The sequence below is a fragment of the Kryptolebias marmoratus genome, linkage group LG22 (assembly GCF_001649575.2).
Source record: "Kryptolebias marmoratus isolate JLee-2015 linkage group LG22, ASM164957v2, whole genome shotgun sequence".
NCBI lineage: Eukaryota > Metazoa > Chordata > Actinopteri > Cyprinodontiformes > Rivulidae > Kryptolebias > Kryptolebias marmoratus.
This window is the reverse complement of record NC_051451.1, coordinates 9,260,673-9,273,900: the sequence shown is the minus strand read 5'-3', so window position 1 is coordinate 9,273,900 and position 13,228 is coordinate 9,260,673. Positions and strand designations below refer to the sequence as shown.

At 40.1% G+C, this 13,228-nt stretch overlaps 1 long non-coding RNA gene across 1 annotated transcript in view; it reads right to left on the bottom strand.

The window, feature by feature from the left end:
• The window catches only part of LOC108239157, a 57,290-nt gene extending 45,152 nt beyond the window's left edge, over positions 1-12,138 (bottom strand). Inside the window, exon 1 of the long non-coding RNA XR_001808706.2 lies at positions 12,033-12,138. This is a non-coding gene — a long non-coding RNA (uncharacterized LOC108239157). The remainder of the gene's footprint in view (positions 1-12,032) is intronic.
• Positions 12,139-13,228: the final 1,090 nt, after the last annotated feature.

The following is a 13,228-nucleotide window of genomic DNA, read 5'->3' as shown; positions in this document are numbered from 1 at the left end:
CCTCATCCTCCCTTCTTCTCTGGCTTTCGTTGCCATTAAAAAAAAAGCTCATTTGTGAAGGCCCCCAAGATGGCTGACTAAATGATGGCCACAGAAGTTTTTCCAACAAATTTCATGGGGCATGATCCAAAGATAATAGCTTTTCAGCCCCAATGACAATCCAATTACCGTGCCAATCAAAGCCCTCGGCATGCTGTCTAATTATGATCAAATCTGGCTGTCAGCTCAAATACTAAAACAGCAGCTTTAAGTCCAACAAATCACAGTTTCGAGCTTGAGCCCAGTTTGTTCATCCGCAGTCAGGTAAACGTAGGGTTTAACTTTCTGTTTGACAGAAAAAAGAAAGATTGTCTTTTTGTGCGAGAGCGCCGATGTGATATTTGACACAGGGCTCACAATAATCAGTCTAAATAACATTTTTAATAGACTTCATTATTCATTCATTGCAGGGGATGCAAGGTAAAGACATTTCTTTTTTTTTTCCTTCTAAATGTAATGGATTAGAAAGACGGATGTTTGTTCTCTCTTTGCCACACGTGGATCCCTAACATGCAAAACTAGACACATAAGACTGTAACGGTCGCTCACACTTTCTAACAAACAAAAAGACGGCATCAATAACACAAATGATTAAACATTCATGGCCTTTTCGGTGGAACATCTGCTGTGTGCGGGGCTCTAGCCTCGGGGACTGGGCAAATCAAGAGGATTTCTCCCTGAGAAGCTCAAGAAAGCAATAAGATGGGGGGAGCAGGAGATTTACATGCACTTTCCCACACACAGTCACACAGTTGAATGCATGTCTGCACAAACACTGCCTCACATGTGCACACAGTAAATAGAAGACAGCATGGACAGCAACTCAGACAAGCAACTTTTACAGAGTTTACTGGAGAATACAGGGAATAGTACCAACGTCCAAACACTCACTGATACACACTTAATACCTGTTTTAAAAAAAAAATCTCGAATTTCTTTTAATATGCTCCAAATCACTGTCCTTTGTAATTTTCAAAATTGTGCAAATTTCCAGCCTTTTTTACCACAAGAAGACTCAGCTGATTTCATAGTTATTTTAAAGCGTAACCTTGTATTTGTACCTGCTTGAGAAACTTGTTCATTCATGATATTCATAAGCCTTACTTTAAACTATAAAGAAAAATAACAAATTGTGTTTGTAATGTCGAAAATGACATTAACAGACATGGCATTTAAATATGAGGTTATTGAAGTTGTTTTGACTCTCCAAGAGCTCAAATCGTAAAGGTACTCCTTGGAATGTCACAAAGACAAGTCCAAAAAAATAAATTAATTAATCACAGATTAAGAAACAAACCAGATGACCCTTACTGTAAGAACCGTGTGTATTTGTTTATCTACAGAAACAGCCAAAGTGGTTAAAAAAAGGGTTGAAAGTGGCAACGTCCGTGGTGACCTATGATCACGGTGATATTGTGATCCCCAGCTCTCACCGGAGTGGTTCACAAATGAGCGTGAAGTGGCTGGGATGAAGATCAGCACCTCCAAATCTGAAGCAACGGTTCTCAAGGGAAAAGGGTGGACTGCTCTCTCTGAGTTGCGAATGAGGTGCTGCCTCAGCCTCAAGTGGAAGAGTTTAGGTATCTCAGTGTTTTGTTCAGGAAAGAGTGCAGGGCAAGATCGACAAACAGATCGTTATTGCATACTCTGTATCAGATTATTGTGGTGAAGAGGGAGCTGAGCTGCATGGGAAAACTCTCTTGTTTAGCGGTCGGTTTATGTTCATGCCTTCACCTATAGTCGTAAACTTTGGGTAGTGATCAAAAGAACGAGATTGCAGATACAAGATGTTGAAATTAGTTTCTATCACAGGGTAGCTGGGCTCGCTCCTAGAGACAGCGTGAGAAGTTTGGTTATCTGGGAGGGACTGGGAGCAGAGCTGCTGCTCCTTCACATCGAGAGGAGCCAGTTGAGGTGGTTTGGACATCTGGTAAGTATGCCTCCCTATGGAGGTGTTTCTGGCAGGAGACCTCAGGGACACACTGGAAAGACTATGTCTCTGGGCTGGCCTGGGGACGCCTTGGGATCCTCCTGGAAGAGGTGGCTGTGGAAAGAGATGTCTGGGCCTCCCTGCTCAAGTTGTGTTTTTTTGTTATTTTAACTAGATGGCACAGTTGTGAGAGTTGTTGCTTCACAGTGAAAAGGTTGCAGGTTCATCTTTTTGTGTAAAGTGTACATGTTCTCCCTGGTGTATGTGTGGATTTACTCTGGTTTCCTCCCACAGAGCAGAAACATACGTGTTAGGTTCATTGGTATCTCTAAACTGTCCCTGGGTGTGAGTGAGGGTGTGAATGGTTGTTTGTCTCATTCTTCTCTATGTGTCCCTGTGATGGACTTGCGACCTGTCCAGGGTGTCCCCCCCCTGTCTCTCACACAGTGACTGCTGGAGGTAGACACCAGCTCCCCAGAACACTGAAAGGAAAAAGCTGGTAAAGAGAATCATTTTGATGTTACAGTGACTTGTCATCTTTAAGGTATCTCAATGGGGTGCACTATTGGGGAACGGCATTAGGATGGGAGACTCCGAAGCATCGCAAGTCTGTCGAGCAGCTAAAAGAGTTTCAGCTGTTTATCTAAGTCCCAATAATGCAGCATCTAATTTCAGCTGTAAAAACTGAACCAACCATTTACTTTTGTAAATTAATGTGGAGAAGTACTAAAGCCACATTTACCCACAATGAAGCTAATTTTTCACCAAGTCTGGACAGGATGTACTTGAAACCCACCTAGTTGAATATCCTACTGGATACAAGTTTAGACTGACTAAAATAGAAGCATTTTGTTGCTTTTAATCAAGCTTTTATTTTTCTGTTGTACATCTTTATAAAATTTACCGGTAATTCCATTCATTTGTCTTGTCAAAGGCTAAAAAGATGTGAAAATTGTATACCTTCTTACCAGTTTTTTTTCTTTCTGAAAAGCGAAGTAAACAAAAAAGTTTTTTGTACTGGCAGATCTCCTGAGTGGTGCTTCATTGATTTTAGGAGAGTAAAACCATACTTTATTAAGAATGTACCAGCGCTTTATGAAAGATTTGAAGGTAAGTGGCAACAAATTTATTATATATTTCACCTTCCATATTCACGTTGTTCTTGTCATTTTGTGTTTTGGTTTTTTTTTTTGCGTAACAAACGCTACCTCTGCCATCTTTAAATCTAGTCTTTGCCAATGTGAAACCTTCATACAGAAAGAAAGAAAAAAAAATCTCAAGAGGGAAACTCAAGGATTCAGGAACGTTTCTGTGTAAAGCACTTCTCAGACGAGTGAAGTACGCGGGTCGTACTTGTGTCTGAAAACATGACTGAATGTAGTTCATTCAAACGCGTCTCTAAAGGCAGGAAAACATCCAGTAATGGTGCTTTCACGTTGCTTTGACTGCTTGCTGCTTTACATTAACACCGTGCAAATGAGCACACGGAGCTAACCGTTTCTGAGTTAGACCCATCAACACCCGAACAGCCCGGTAAATTATTTCAATTTATGTCCACATTTCATTAGCAGCACATTAGCTGCAGTTTTATGTTTTATGTTTATTACAGGCCTGACACCATCTATAAATAACAAGTTAAACAGGGACGGACAGCAGGGATGGTCTCGGCTCGGCAATGCTAAAGGGATCTATCATTACGGCTGACAATTGCTAATAAGCAACCGCTGCTTCAGTCTCTACAAATTACAGCGGCTCAATCATGTCCAATCATCTCTGGGCGTCCAGCAAACAGAAGCGTGGTGTCAAACCTCGGGAAAAACCAAAGCGGTGTTTCTAAAGTGTAAGCTGCACGTTGGATTGGACGCGATTATTTCAATTTGTCTGATCAGTTTAAGAAACTGTAAGCAATACTTCTAAGGTCCAGTTAAGAAGAGTGTGTGTGTGTGGGGGGGGAGACAGAAAAACTGTGGTGTAGTAGCTGAGAGTCATCCCCAACAGATTGCACAAGATCTTTTTTTTTTTTAAATGTTGCTATTAACTATTTGGAGTCAGCTTTCTCTGATAGCAAAATATCTCCTGGACTGAACGTATTTGAATTAAACTTTCCGCAAATTAACACTGGAAGTACATCTCCAACTGATTAACTAACCTCATCCAAGATGGCTACCACAACCAAATGACCTTAGAAAACACAAACGAGGTTGTGATTCAGACATTTTTACAGATCTTGCGCTAAAATTTGGTGTGGTCGTAGTTAGGAGTCATTCACTATAAATACTGTACTTTAAGTGCTACTCATTGTTCAAGATCTTTGTTTAAATGATAGCATTAACTGGTGGAGTCAGCGCAGTTTGTCTGTTAGCAAAACATCTCATGAACCGCTGGATGGATTTTAATGAAACGTTCAGAAAATCATCGCTGGATGCACATCTATAAGTGATAAACCTTTGGAGTCAACCCATCTTAAGGTGGCCACCGCAGGTAATTACGATAGCCAAAAATGGCTATAACTCAGTCAGTTTTACAGATGTTGAGCTAGAATTTGACGTGGAGTTATTTCTAACACGCACTCTTCGTGTGATATCTCCCCATATCCCACGAGATTGTGCAAAATAACGTTTTCGGAGTTTAACCAAAATGGCTACAGCTCAAGGTGATTTTTATCTGAAACTCCGCCATGAAAAGTGCTAGGCAATACACATTACTTCAAGGCCTCTAGGCCTTTAATTCAGTAATATAATTATAAAGCTTTATTGAAGGATATGTTCTATCCAAATCTTGCATTGGCCTCAATGTTGAACTGGGTATTTTTACAATATTCTCTGGGATGAAAGAACTGACTGATAAAGAAGTAAATCCTCCTTTCAGTGGTGTTTGGCTCCTACCTCCCTGTAGACGTATGCCATGCTTCTAATCTTGATCTTCGTCATTATATTTTGATGCCATAAAGCAACACAATGTCATGGACTGGGATAGGAACAGAAATCTGCCTTCTATATTTTGACACATGATGTGTATAATGTGCAGATTATCAGCTTTTCATTTGAGCTTTTTCTGTCTCAGCCATCCGACACAACAAACACCTTTTAATAAAGTCACAATTGCAAAGGTGAGGTGGCCAAATCCACTCCCACACACACACACACACACATATAAACCTTTAAACACAAGAACACACATATTCCCAGTCACCACTGCTATTGTCAACTGATCTACATATAGAGTCAGATTATGAGTGATGAGTAATTATTGGAAAAATACCATATACAAGCATCTTTCACGGACAAAAACTGAGAGAGAGAAAGCACCCTGATGTGATTAATGCTGCTTACTTAAAATGAAGCCAAAGCTCATCGGGTTAAAACACAGATTCACCTCTCGGTCTTTTGGTCAGACCTCTAGAAATCTTTGAAACGATTTTAATTCCAAACAATAGGGAGGTGTCAGTGAAAGCTGCTGTTCGTTTTTTTTTTTTTTTAAATCACTACGAAGGCTGATGTCGGCAACAGAACAGCAAAGGTAACAGGCTTTCCACACGGGAACTTTTTTTTAAAAATTGTTTCAGCCTGGCATTCACATGGAAGTGATGTTTTAGGAGACCGAAAATGGTAATTTCACTGATTTACATGTTGGAACAAAGGTTCTGTGTATTTATTTGTGAAAAATAAAATAATAAACCAGATACTTGCATCCTAATAAATAATTTGAGCGAACATGAACATTAGGCTGGTTTGCTGGATATTAAATTTCTGACAATTTCTTGTAATGCTAGACAGAAACTTTCATTTCAACCTTTTCTGGGTTTTTATCAAAGGTGAGCCGTTGTGGTGATTATAAATAAATTCTGCTTTGGTCAAAGCTAGAAGAAGCCACAGCTGTGTCCAGAGAAACCCCTGATCTAACATAAAGCACTTTGTAAAAGTTCTTAAAATTAGAAAGAAGGGAATTACCCAGGTCTCCTGTTGCTCTCTGCACATATGGATCAGATCCTATACGTCCCAGTCAATGTGAGTTACCATTCAATTTAAGGAGGAATTGCTTTGTGCATTCCCAACCAGACCATCCCTTTTAATGCAACATGCAGAAGTAGAGAATAATCCTTTTTGTCTGTCGCGTCGCTGAAGGAAACAACAGGAACCGAGGGGAATCACTTTCACAAACTAGAGCATTTTTTTAAAGAGTAAGATAGTTGTATTTCAGACATTAGCCTAAACTGAAAATCAGCTGATTTGAACCCAAACCAAAATGAGTAGCTGTCTTTTCGACTCAATCTGCAATACTTGACTGACAAAGAACGTCGTTGCAGGCATCTTTGCTGCAGTTACAGAGATATATTACATGTAAGTGTACGATAATACCACCAAAGCTGCACTGGTGTCTACTGTCTCTCATCTGCTTCTAGCTATATTACATTGAGTGTTATTGTCTTATCTGTTTGTTGATGTGGCTAAAGTGGGATGTTTCTGTGTGACTACCTGTTAAATTGCTCTTGAGTGCATCAATAAAACTAAACTGACTCTGATTCCATCGTTTTTGGTATCTATGGGATAATAGCTTTAGTGGTGAGCTGAGTAGTTTCTCAACAAGAAGCGCCTCGGTTCCGTCTGTTCAATTCAATGGTTTGATTGTCTCGGCGATTTGCCAGGGGAATACACAGCTCCTGTTTCATGCACTTCTCAATATTTCACACCACATCCATGTGCCTCGCTTTAACAAGATCTTCCTTCTCACTTTGATAAAATAAGAGAAAGCTGATGTAATTTAATATGCATTGAGGCATAGCTGAATTTATTGCTGGGGGAGGAAAAAAATAAAACAATGAAACCCAACCAAGTTTAAATTTTCTTTTCAAAATCATTTCACATCATTTCTTTCCTGTTTTCATAGTTCGTACTGGCCATTGTCAAGACTCCCAAACGTCTAACAACCGTCTGCTGACTCAGTAAATGACGCTGAGCGTTCTTCTTAGTCTACTGTGCATTTCACGGGTTTTTAGGAACAAAACAGAGGGAAAAAACACACACACAAAAAATTGAAATCAGCATTCTCCCTAACATACACATGATCCAAATGTGACCCAGTTATATAAGAAAAATGCACAAAGAAACATGAACTAAACTAGAGGCACTAAGAGAGCGCAAACCTCCTCCAAGGTCACAGCAGGATTTAAAAATAATGTGATCATGATCTGGATCAGCACCGATCTTTAATCCATTGTTTTTTGTGACAACCCCAACATTTCCTGTAAATTTGTTAATTAGCTTTTACCTGATCTTTGCTAACAGACAGACAAAACAAACCAACTTAAACAACCAAAAAACAGAACCTCCTTGGTGGAGGAAATAAAAGGGTCACATGCAGGAGCAGAGAGAAGGTTTTAACAAAGGGGCTACCTGTGACCTTGACCTTTGACCCATGAGGTGTCCAGCTGCGCAGTTTAACATCCCTACATTACACTGCTGCAGAGTTAGAGCAACAGGTCAACTGTGATGTTGACCTTTGACCCCATGAACCTTGAAATCACTGTGTTTAGGAGGAGGGAGCACACAGAGGTGAGCTGATCGACATCTCACTGTCGGCACCGGGTCAAACGGCAATAAGACACCACTAATTCCAACCTGTAGCACCCCTAGTGGTCTGGTGCACTTCCGTTCGGCAGAGTGAGTGTGCAGCTTACTTTTAGGTTTTCGCAGCATTTTTTATTTTGCTGCAAATTTCTCTTTGCATTCTTTTTTTTGTGTGTTTTGGAGTGGGCATCATTCGCTTTTGTTACGCGTTTAGCTGCTCGCGGCGCGTATTGCCATTTGCTGTGCGTTTGCGCCCGGCAGTCACTGCAATTTTTGTTAAAAAAAAAAAAGACGAAACGGTAAAAATGCTGTCACGTGACATGCCTTTTCCTCCGACTGAGTTGGCTCACAGCACACTGTAATGTGGATTTCTCCCCGCTGAAATTATTCTCCGTACTTTTAAAGTTACTGGCAATCTTAATGTCAATTTATCCACTCCTCCAAATTGCACTCCACTTTAACTAGAGTGGAAATAGTAAGGCTTTTGTCTCTTTAAAGACATTTTCTTTAAGGGCCATTAGGACAAAAAGGCACCAATCAGCCTTTAACGTCATTCGTCTTTATCAAACACAAGGGAGCTCAAACAAAAACCTACTCAGGTTGTAAATGGTCGAGATGTCAATTAAAAAAAAAAAAAATCATCAGAAGGTTTATTACTCAAATTAACAGTTCCTCTCAACCATTTAAATCATTGTTGGTGTTCGCTGTTGAAAGGGGCTGATTTTTTTTTTTTTTCTTTTCATTCATTCTTCAGACACGTCTCCCTTTGGACTCTGACGGAGTGATTTTGGAGGTATTATATTCATGAGGGGTTCCAGTAATTGGATTAAATTGGTTCCAGAATGTAGCAATTTATATTATAATATCCCATTACTTCTAATACTGTTCTTAATTAATTAGCCTGTATTTTTTTTTTCTTGGTTTGAGTTCCTGATAAGTTAAGTTGGCTCAGGAGGAGATCTGTCCCTCGGTGACGCCTGGTAGAGCTCCATCAGTCACACACACCTGGACACAAGGCATGAGGTGAAGGAATATGGCGCCGAGGAGCTGACCTGTGGCTCCAACTAAATGTTGGGAAGAGAGGGCAGTTTGGAAACAACCAAGAACTGTGTTATTTTCTAAATAATGTATATTTTTTACAATGCGTGTGTATGCACAAGATTTTCCTGACAGGGCCCACTGAGCAAAGTTCAGTGGCATCACCTGTCAGCTTTTGTCTGATTTAGCTTTAATGTGAGGAAAGTAATTCTCTCTTGAATATAACAAATTAATATCACTTTCAAACAATTTCCATATGCAAATACGCTTTCGTCAAGTAAATGATACTCAAATGTAGTGCCTGAGGGCTAAAAGTGCGCTCTGTGTGTGTGTGAGTGTGTGAAGAAAAGGGAGTACAACTCCAAGCCTGTTTAGCAGCACTTCCTTCGTCTAATGGAAAGTTTCACGCTGCACAGTAATGCTTAAAGCTTTACGCTGTTAACATGTAAACAAGTTTCCAAATAACCTGGTTGAAACAGCGCCCGATGGGTTAATCTGTGATAAGAGGAACGCCCTGTGTTTCATCTAGTCTGTATACCTCACACTTCTTATTATTAGATAGACTGCTGAACACCAAGACGGTGAAGTAAAGAGGTGAGGGTTGCCTGGTTTGTGTTTTGGGGTGTTTCCGCTGAGATTTTTTACAATTTAACTCAATTTATTTTATTAGGTTTTATGTCATGGGATGGGTGACACAGTGGAAAATGGGTTAGAGGTGACACTTCCCAGCAAGAAGGTTTCCGGATCGTTTCCTGACCTGGGAACTTTCTGGGTGGAGTTTACATGTTCTCCCTGTGTGCACGTAGATGTTCTCCAGTTTCCTCCCACACACCAAAACCATGCATGTTAGGTTAACTGGTTACTCTAAAAGTGCCTAGGTGTGACTCGAGCTGTTGGTCCAACAAAAATGGCGCTTATTGCTTACGTCGAAATGTTCATTAACCTACACACAGGCTACATGATTCTTATTGTCTAACTGTGATTTGTGCACATTTTGAGTTGGGGTTGAAACTCGTGAGGCCAACTTTCTACACCGGTTATCTCTTCCCTCTCAAAAACTTCACTGATCCAAACCTGATCTGTCAGAAACGTGGTTCCGGTGGGACGCAGAGGTAGGCTCGTTCTTACGTTGAACACGGCTCTGCTCAAAGGTCAAGCCTGCCTGGTTTGACCTTTGGGATTTGTTAACTAAAATCACAGGAATGACACTTTCACTAGAACCTGAGTTGCTTTTGTCTCTCTGACTCCCCCCTCTTCATCAATTGATGGCTCTCTGAAATTACCAGTTGCATCGAACTTTATAGTTATATAGTTGCATTACTTATAGTGTATAGAAAAAGTACGACACTTTATTAAAAGTCTGGCAACTTTATTATATATATTATATATATATTATATACAATATATGGATACTTCACAGGTGTTACCATGTCATAAAAGATGTTGGGCTGTGATGTGGAGATAACTTGCAGTCTCTTCTTGGGTAAAGAATGTTTATTGTTTCGAGTTCCACTGTGTTATATGTTAAACTGTTTTAAAAAATAGAAAATAAAATATTCCCAAAAGAAAAAAAAACCTCTCAAGGCCAAGATTTAAAATCCAAATATTAAAAACATTAGCGGGTTCTGCTGTCTGTTCTGTTGGTCCAGTTATAAGGGTTTGTCAAAGAGATGCTAAAGAATTAAAATGTTTTTAAAAAGAGGGAAACTGATAGTTTCCAAGTTTCAAGATTAAAGGCGAAATGTTTAGATTCAAATCAAAATAATTGCAGTAAAGATAGTTTGAAATTAAGAAATGGCTCAAAACCTAAACTCTAACTGGCACAAAGACCTTTCATATGATAGCCAGATGTGTTCTCGTGACTTTATACTTCAGACTAAATGTTAATAAGTATAGGATCCGGAGCTATACGCAACTTATAATTAACTTCTTCATATTCCTAGCGGTTTAGGCTGCAGTAGGAGTTTTACCGGAGAACACTAATAATTAGGAAAACTAATTTTGTAAGCCTCAAATAATTTGAGAGTATCTTAAGGTCAACACTCAGTTTATTTTTGAGACTTTTATTGTTAAGGACTAAAGGATTTTCTAAAGTATCTTCTAAAATAATTTAGGTGAAGCTTATGGAGAAAGGCTACAGAGCGGCTAAGACAACATAGATTTGTATCGTTTATCATTCTTTAAAGACAAAAATCTCATGTTATTCTCATTTTTTTTAATTGGCCATTTTAGGCATTTGTGGTCTGTAAACTCCAGCTGTAGCCCTAAAAGGGACAAGTCTTAACACCAACTGAGGTTTTTACTAAATGTTGTAACTTTTTGTCCTTCAGGCAGCTGCTAACCTTTGTAGAGTAGTGAGTGTTTTGTGGAGCACTGACCCACAAATGAAGAATAAAAAGAAAAAAGAAAACACAAATCAACATCTTTGCACAAACAGTGTGTTTTCAAATAGAATGGCATTGACGTTTTACAGTGAACCAACACTGTTTGTCAGTTTTATAATTCAGCTGTTTCCCGCTTATTTTATTTTCCTAATAAAAGGACTTCCAAAGGCAGAATTCACAGAAGGTTTTGCACAAACAATGAAATTATTTAAAACTTTTATTATCTTCAGATAAATGCAACGTTGTCTTTCTTCAGAATTCGAAAGTTAAGCAGTAAAATGGACTGAAACAACCAAAATACCCACAAAAGTCCTTGGTTTCTGGATCATTTCAAGAAACCGCACAGTGGAATTTCAACTTGATTTGACTGATTTTGTTTTATTTTTTTGTCTTTCATTGAGCCTTTTTTTTTGTTCTGATCCATTTTGTTTGCTCGTGTCTTTTGTTTTTAAATTATACAAACAAGGTGTTCTGTTTGCTGTATTTTAACTTTTTATATTTTTTTCAAGCAGTAATCATAAGTGTAGGCATTACAAAAAATTGACTTTGACAAGATCTTGTTTTCTGACGTTACAACCTCACAAGATCCATTTTGATTAGTTTGCATCAAGTCGCCACCGAACCAAATTCTTTAAAATGATCCTACGATTAAAGGATTATGATCTTTACTGATAGGGGGGGAAAAAACAACAACAGTGGTATCCTTCCTCCCATTCTTCCTACAGTGGTTCTAGTCCAACTTAAAGGGACAACTTGAAGTTTTCCTGTCCTTCTAACAAGTCAGTACAACCTAAAGGACATGGTGAACGGCTGCTGCAGCAGGTCTGACTTAATGTGATTTAAAGACCTTAATGCAGTGGTGTCCAATCCTGGTCCTGGAAGGGCCACTATCCTGCATGTTTCTCTGCTTTGACACGCCTGATTTGAGTGAAGGAGTGATTAACGGGCTTCTGCAGAACACGAAGACCTGCTGAAGAGCAGAAAAAACACCTAAAACATGCAGGGTAGTGGCCCTGCAGGACCGGGACTGGACGCCACCGCCCTAATGAAAGAGGGCAACAAAAGACAGGTTACCTCAGGTTAACTGGTGCACCCTCCCGGAGTCGGGCCTAGGAGCGGGAGCTTGACCGAGCCAAATCTGACAAAGCTACAGGAAGCCACATCCACATGGATCCACCACCTGTGGGGAGAGTAGTCAAGGTGTTCAGAGAGTCAGGTGACAGGTGAGGGTGGGGTTTTAGGTGAGCTGATTCCCGGAATGTGGAGTGGCCTCAAAACAGTCTCAGTCAGTTGTTGAGTTAGCCAAAACTAGCTGGAAATATATCGGCAGACAACCTAAAAAGGCCACTATATTGGCTTTTAATAACACTGACAATTTCCATTAACCTTTTTGTTATGGCGGTAAAAAGTAGTCGAGCTTTTGGTCTTTGCGTTTGGTGTTACAGATCCAGTCTCTTGCTGCCCTGCCGCATGGTTCCCCTTAAAGCAAACTAAAAAGATCATTTCCTGAATAAAAACAATATGGTAATTTACATTGCATGTGTGCCTGAATGTGTCTGACAGTAGACGTGGGAGGAGGATGGAAGCAGGAGACCAAAAAAAAAAAAAGAATAACAGAAACTACTTCAGTTCCACACGACTGTTTGAACCGTTTGGCGTTGCCTAGGAGAAGCTTATCTATTGTCACGCAATGAGCAGCAGGAGTGTAATTCGACATTACATGAGGTCGGACACTGGTGGCTTACTGGTGTGACACATCCGTGACATGCTTCGAATTAACATGCAGCGGTGTCAATTAAAAGCATGAAATGCACTTTGGGGGGAAGCTTCGAACGCCTTGCGAGCGCCTGGAACAGGCTGAGACAAAGCGAGTGAAGATGGATCTCCATCACACCGAAGCGACCGCGTGCTAATTTTGGCAGCTCGCGCGCTTCACGAGCTCGGCTAGAAAAAAAAAACAGCTGGAATGAGCTTGGAAAGTTGATGAAAATAGGTTTCGAAACCCTTTCATTCCCCATATGGTAATACTTCGAAGTGACAAACAGGATTATGCGCATTTGATCGACCCCGCTCGCCAGGTTCTTCTGCCGTAACTGCGCGAACGCGGGCGTGTGGTTTCATCGCACGAAACGCCGGCGTTTGCACAGGGATATTTTGGTTTTTGTTGTTTAGTTTTGTTGTTTTTTTTCCCCTCCACATCCTGTTGTTGTCTGATTCACAGCTGAGATTCACACAAGGATGGAATTGTGTCTCTGAATCAAATCCCCCCC